We start from the raw sequence: 7,237 nt of genomic DNA on the forward strand, positions 1-7,237 counted from the left end.
GTGGGGGTGTATGCCTTATGATCAACGAGACGTGGTGTGATCATAACACATACAGGAACTCAAGTCATTCTGTTCACCAGTTTAGAATTCCTCACAATCAAATGTCGACGCATTATCTACCAAGGGAATTCTCTTCGATTATAATCACAGCCGTATATATTCCCCCAACAGAACATCGATGGCCTGAACAAACTTTATCTCTGACTCTTTAAACTGGAAACCACACACCCTGAGGCTGCATTCATCGTAGCTGGGATTTTAACAAGGCTAATCTGAAAACAAAACTCCCTAATTCTATCAGCATATTCGATTGTGCCACCAGGGCTGGTAAAACCTTGGATCATTGTTATACTAACTTCTGCGACGCATATAAGGCCCTCCCCCCGCCTCCTTTCGGAAAAGCTGACCACGACTCCATTTTGGTTGATTTCAGCCTACAACAGAAACTAAAACAGCAAGCTCCCGCGCTCAGGTCTGTTCAACGCTGGTCGACCAATTCTGATTCCAGCTTCAAGACTGCTTCGATCACGTGGATTGGGATATGTTCGCATTGCGTCAACAACAACATTGGCGAATACGCTGATTCGGTGAGCGAGTTCATTAGAAAGTGCATTGACGATGTCGTACCACAGCAACGATTAAACTTCCCAAACCAGAAACCGTGGATTGATGGCAGCATTCGCGTGAAACTGAGGTCAGTACAGGTGCATCAAAGCAGGGACCGAGAGACTGAAAAACAGCTTCTATCTCAAGGCCATCAGACTGTTAAACAGCCACCACTAACATTTAGTGGCCGCTGCCAACATACTGACTCAACTCCAGCCACTTTAATAATGGGAATTGTTGGAAATTATGTAAAAATGTATCACTAGCCACTTTAAACAATGCCACTTAATATAATGTTTACATACCCTACATTACTCATCTCATAGGTATATGTATATACTGTACTGTATATCATCCACTGCATCTTGCCATCTTTATGTAATACATGTATCACTAGCCACTTTAAACTATGCCACTTTATGTTTACATACCCTACATTACTCATCTCATATGTATAGACTGTACACTATACCATCTACTGCATCTTGCCTATGCCGTTCTGTACCATCACTCATTCATATATCTTTATGTACATATTCTTTATCCCTTTACACTTAGGGATTACTTGTTAGTTTACTTGTTGGTTATTACTGCATTGTCGGAACTAGAAGCACAAGCATTTCGCTCGCTACACTCGCATTAACATCTGCTAACCATGTGTATGTGACAAATATAATTTGATTTGATGTCTTGAGATGTTGCTTCAATATATCCACATAATTTTCCTCCCTCATGATGCCATCTATTTTGTGAAGTACACCAGTCCCTCCTGCAGCAAAGCACCCCCACAACATGATGCTGCCACCCCCGTGCTTCACGGTTGGAATGGTGTTCTTCAGCTTGCAAGCATCCCCCTTTTTCCTCCAAACATAACGATGGTCACTATGGCCAAACAGTTCTATTTTTTGTTTCATAAGACCAGAGGACATTTCTCCAAAAAGTACAAACTTTGTCCCCATGTGCAGTTGCAAACCGTAGTCTGGATTTTTTTATGGTGGTTTTGGAGCAGTGGCTTCTTCCTTGCTGATTGGCCTTTCAGGTTATGACAATATTGGACTCGTTTTACTGTGGATATAGATACTTTTGTACCTGTTTCCTCCAGCATCTTCACAAGATCCTTTGCTGTTGTTCTGGGATTGATTTGCACTTTTCGCCCCAAAGTACGTTCATCTCTAGGAGACATAACGCGTCTCCTTCCTGAGTGGTATGACGGCTGCGTGATCCCATGGTGTTTATACTTGCGTACTATTGCTTGTACATATGAACGTGGTACCTTCAGGCATTTGGAAATTGCTCCCAAGGATGAACCAGACTTGCGGAGGTCTACAAAAATGTTTCTGAGGTCTTGGCTGATTTCTTTTGATTTTCCCATGATGTCAAGCAAAGAGGCACTGAGTTTGAAGGTAAGCCTTGAAATACATCCACAGGTACACCTCCAATTGACACAAATGATGTCAATTAGCCTATCAGAAGCTTCTAAAGCCATGACATCATTCTCTGGAATTTTCCAAGTTGTTTAAAGGCAGAGTCAACTTAGTGTATGTGAACTTTCGACCCACTGGAATTGTCATACAGTGAATTATAAGTGAAATAATCTGTATTTAAACAATTGTTGGAAAAATGACTTGTGTCGTGCACAAAGTAGATGTCCTAACCGACTTGCCAAAACTATAGTTTATTAAGAGGAATTTTGTGGAGTGGTTGAGAAATGAGTTTTAATGACTCCAACCTAAGTGTATGTAAACTTCCGACTTCAACTGTGCCTAGGTATTTGTAAGATTACATATTTTTAATGGAGATAAAATGGAACCCTGGGGTACACCTCTAGTAATCTCAAGGAAGCTAGATTCTCAGCATAGACACATTGTTTTCTGTCTGTGAGATACTTCCTAAACCAATTGACAGCCACTGAGACCAATGTTATTGAGTCTGGCAAGCAACAGTTTGTGGTCAACTAAAACCAAACTGAACCCCACACAGGATGTTGTTTTTCAAGCATAATTTGCAAATAAATTCATAACAAATCCTACAAAGTGATTTTCTGGATTTTTTTTCTCCTCATTTTGTCTGTCATAGTTGAAGTGTACCTATGATGAAAATTACAGGCCTCTCTCATCTTTTTAAGTGGGAGAACTTGCACAATTGGTGGCTGACTAAATACTTTTTTGCCCCACTGTATATACATTTTTTTTGTGCTGCAATGACAAAATGGAAATATTTGTTCACCTCTTCACACATTTTATGTGGAAAGTGACCATCTAAGAATAGAATGCTGCTACTTCTACAACCACAGAGATATGAGGAAGTGGTAAATGTATCTGTCTCTATAATGGTATATGTCTCTATAACAGAGTCTGAGGAAGTGTGTTGGCCTGTACTCAGTGTGAAAACAGTTAAGGAGGGTGTTTTTGTGCCCTAAACTCTCATGTGAAAAACATTGATCTTCATCTTCAGACCACTACTAGTCAACGTTAAGACATTTCTTCTGGTGACATCAGTGGTCTGTTGTAATGTCACTGATGTTCCATCTATATTCACAGAATTCCTCTCCACACAGGAGATATTGCCACTAATCCTGGACTGCTCCATATGTCCAATGTCACTATACAATTTACAATGACACTCCCTCCAACTCCTGTCACCTCCTGTGTGTCCACATAGAGTTCTGGAGTATCTGAACACAGAGGTACAGACACCAAATTAGGTCCTGAGTGATCAAGTGTTTTTTGTAACAACTGACCACAAATATCATAATGATGATATGATGTATAGAGAACAGAAAGTAGACATATACCAACATTCCTCATGTCAACTTCAACAATAATAGTGACACCAGTAAATGTAACCAGAACACCAGTCATGTAATCATATGGAAGAGTTTCCTGTAGTTACAGATAGTTCCAACCATTCTGTACAGACATCTGATCCACCATTGATCTCCCCTGGCTCCAGATCAGTCATAGTAACAGTGATCATTTGCTGGTTGATAAGAGATTGAGGCCTTATCTGTGCTCTCAGGAGGGTCCGTGGGTACAACAGGGGAGCAACTATACAAATAATCTCCTTTACACAAGTATTTCACATGGGTTTTGTATTTCAGATCATAGCGACATGGGATGGTGATGGAGCCTCCTGTCTTCACAGACACACGATAAGCACCTGTAGACACAAGAGAAAACACATTAGATTGGAATAAAAGCAAATTCTCACAGCATAAAATTACAGTCCATCTGGACTATAACACATAATACTATAACACATAATACTTTAACACATAATGCAGGAAGTGTTATTTATAAGTGTGGTGGATTTATTCTAATCACAGGAGAGACTTTTAGATTTCCTCAAAACCATCAAACTTTATTTGTAATTACTGCAGTAATGGAACGTTAACAATCACCCAATGGTGTAGAGTTAAAGTTCAAACCATCAGTACCGGTTACAACGACAGTCTTCCTGATTCCTTGTGACCAGGAACAGATACGTTGAAGTCTATACAAAGGTACATTGTGCTCTCATGCAACAGAAATCAAGATGTAACGTACATGGCGCCAAATATCTGTCTCTAGTTCATTAACTGCTTGATTATACAAAAATACCAATGCAACCTAGAATACTAAATATTTTCCTTAAATAAACTGGAGATTGCGTCTGTCACTCCCTGACCTTAGATATCTCTGTTTTCTTTATATTTTGGTTAGGTCAGGACGTGACTAGGGTGGGTACGCTAGTTTTTGTATTGTCTAGGTTTTTTGTATGTCTAGGGTTTTTTGTAGGTCTAGGTGATTTGTATGTCTATGGTGGCCTGATATGGTTCCCAATCAGAGGCAGCTGTTTATCGTTGTCTCTGATTGGGGATCATATTTAGGTAGCCATTTTCCCTTTGGTGTTTGTGGGATCTTGTCTATGTGTAGTTGCCTGGCATCACTCGTTTGTATAGCTTCACGGTTCGTGTTGTTATTTTGTTAGTTTGTTCAGTGTTTCATTCTTTTAATAAATAAGAATGTACGCATACCACGCTGCGCCTTGGTCCGATCCTTATAACGAATGTGACAGGGTCTCCCTGGCACCGACAGACAGGCACACAGACACGAATCATGGAATTAAATGCAGTCTTTAAGTTATCACCAAGCCATCGTAAATTGAATGTCAGTGTTAACAGACACATGAGAGCTCTAAGAACCCTATTCTATTGCATAAAACAACCATTTGATGCAATAGCAGTATTAAAACAATCTTGTAAATTCACCACCATATAAGACAAGCTACTGCTCCTGTCTTCAGAGTTTCAGCATGTGTCCAGTCTCAGTCCCTGACCTAAACTTTAGCACTTCATAGAAACATGTTACCCTTACCTGAGAGTCTGGAGAAGATGAAGAGGAGGAGGAGGAGGGAGAGAAGAGAAACCATTTCTGGGTATGTTTCTCTGTATGTTATATGGTACCAATGCACAGTGTGCGTGTCAAGGACCAAGACACCAAAGAGAATGACTGAACTTCCTAATAGCTATAGCTGTCTTTAACTCTCTTCCTGCTTCTGTTAGTGTATATGCCCTCCTCAGAGGCAGATAGAAACTACTACATTCTACCAACTAGTTGTAACATCAAGCTCTAAGGCCTCCTTTTTAAAAACGTAATTGAATTAGTGTTATAGTGTTGATAAAGATGGAGGACCTGGCAGCCTATTTAGTTGGTGTTGAGCAGCAACAGTTAAGATGGAGTAAACAGTAAAAGTTCAAGCATAGATGGTGCTTACAAGCAGACACACCTCAAAAACAATGTATTTGGGCAGAGACACAACTTTATAAGAATATCTTAATAGATTTGAAAGTTTATTAACAAAGCATGCATTTAACATATAGAGCAGACAGCATAGTTGTAACGGCAGTCTATTTCGTCCTCCTCATCGGACGAGGAGAGGCGAGAAGGATCGGAGGACCAATGTACAGCGTGGTAAGTTTCCATGATTTAATAACATGAAAACAATATACAATTACAAAATAACAAAACAAATTAACCGTCACAGTCCCGTGTGGCACAAACACTGACACAGAAAACAACCACCCACAAAATCCCAACACAAAACAAGCCACCTATATATGATTCTCAATCAGGGACAACGATTGACAGCTGCCTCTGATTGAGAACCATATTAGGCTGAACACAGAAACAGACAAACTAGACACACAACATAGAATGCCCACCCAGCTCACGTCCTGACCAACACTAAAACAAGCAAAACACATAAGCACTATGGTCAGGACGTGACAATAGTACAGTAAGACTATGATTCAGTAAATAAGATCAACTACGAAACAAATAATATGTGGCCTACAACATATGGATTAAATGGTCAATTTAGGTCAAAGACCATCAAATGTAACATAAATGAACAGTTTCTTATTTGTGTTTTATCCCTGAAAAAGCAGGTACAAGAAGTAAATCTGTCCCTTGGTCTCACCAGAGAGACCTGTCTGGTTTCTACTCATCTTTAGTTTCACCACGGAGTCGGTTTGCCTTGAACTTCACCACAGCAATGATGGTACACAGTAGGAAGAGCAATGCATTACCCATTTTTGGCAGGTAGAAGAATGTTCTCTCCCATCTGTAGAAGAACTTAAACATTGAGAACATGTTCCTCTGTACATTTCTGCAATAGAATATATTTTTTAAGAGGAATTGTAAAGGGAATACTTACTATTTCTAGAGGCAGTGTAATGTATATTGAACAGTTAGCAGCAGCAGTGATTTTTACTGCACAAGGTGTTTAATGAGTGAGGATCAATGAAGGTGGTAGTGTAGGGATCTTCCATGTGACTAGGACACCAGATATCACCACCACCAACATTCCCAGAGGAATCAGTAGGACTTTTAGATCTATGGAACTGATGGTAAGAGACTAGTCCATAAAACATCACAGACACAGTAAATATAATTGATTTTTATTTTATTGTTTTTTTGTGCTGCTATGACAAAATGGAAACATTTGTTCAGCTCTTCACACCTTTTATGTGTGAATCTTGGCCATACAAGAATAGAAGGCTGCTACTTCTACAACCACAGAGGAACAAGGAAGTGGTAAATGTCTCTATGTTGGTAAATATCTCTATAACAGTGTCTTGGCCTGTACTCTGTGTGAAAACATTTCAGGAGGGTGTTTTTGTGCCCTAAACTCTAGTGTGAAAAACAGAAAATGTTACCTTTCTTCATATTGCCATCCATTTGGAAGAATAAGTGTGAAATACAGCTGAATGAGTGATAATTACCTCATGGTGTCCTTCTCCTTGCCCCCCTCAGGTCCTTGGACTGTGTTGTCAGTCTGAACAGGCTCAGGTCCTTGGACTGTGTTGTTGTCAGTCTGAACAGACTCAGGTCCTTGGACTGTGTGGTCAGTCTGAACAGACTCAGGTCCTTGGACTGTGTGGTCAGTCTGAACAGGCTCAGGTCCTTGGTCTGTGTGGTCAGTCTGAACAGGCTCAGGTCCTTGGACTGTGTTGTTGTCAGTCTGAACAGGCTAAGGTCCTTGGAGTGTGTGGTCAGTCTGAACAGACTCAGGTCCTTGGACTGTGTGTGTGTGTCAGTCTGAACAGGCTAGGTCCTTGACGTGTTGTGGTCAGTCTGAACAGACTCAG

General features: G+C 40.3%; 1 long non-coding RNA gene across 2 annotated transcripts; it reads right to left on the reverse strand.

Moving 5' to 3' along the window:
- Positions 1-2,093: 2,093 nt before the first annotated feature.
- Positions 2,094-7,169, reverse strand: LOC111961918 (uncharacterized). 2 transcript variants are annotated; one of them, XR_011479633.1, is made up of 4 exons: positions 6,872-7,169; positions 6,304-6,490; positions 4,962-6,210; positions 2,094-3,765 (listed from the first exon to the last, which is right to left on the reverse strand). It is a non-coding gene; the product is annotated as an uncharacterized lncRNA (long non-coding RNA). The 2 variants fall into 2 exon arrangements; XR_002877053.2 differs by having other exon boundaries at positions 2,094-6,210.
- Between the last annotated feature and the right edge of the window lie 68 nt (positions 7,170-7,237).

The sequence above is a fragment of the Salvelinus sp. IW2-2015 genome, linkage group LG4q.1:29 (genome assembly GCF_002910315.2).
Source record: "Salvelinus sp. IW2-2015 linkage group LG4q.1:29, ASM291031v2, whole genome shotgun sequence".
Lineage (NCBI taxonomy): Eukaryota > Metazoa > Chordata > Actinopteri > Salmoniformes > Salmonidae > Salvelinus > Salvelinus sp. IW2-2015.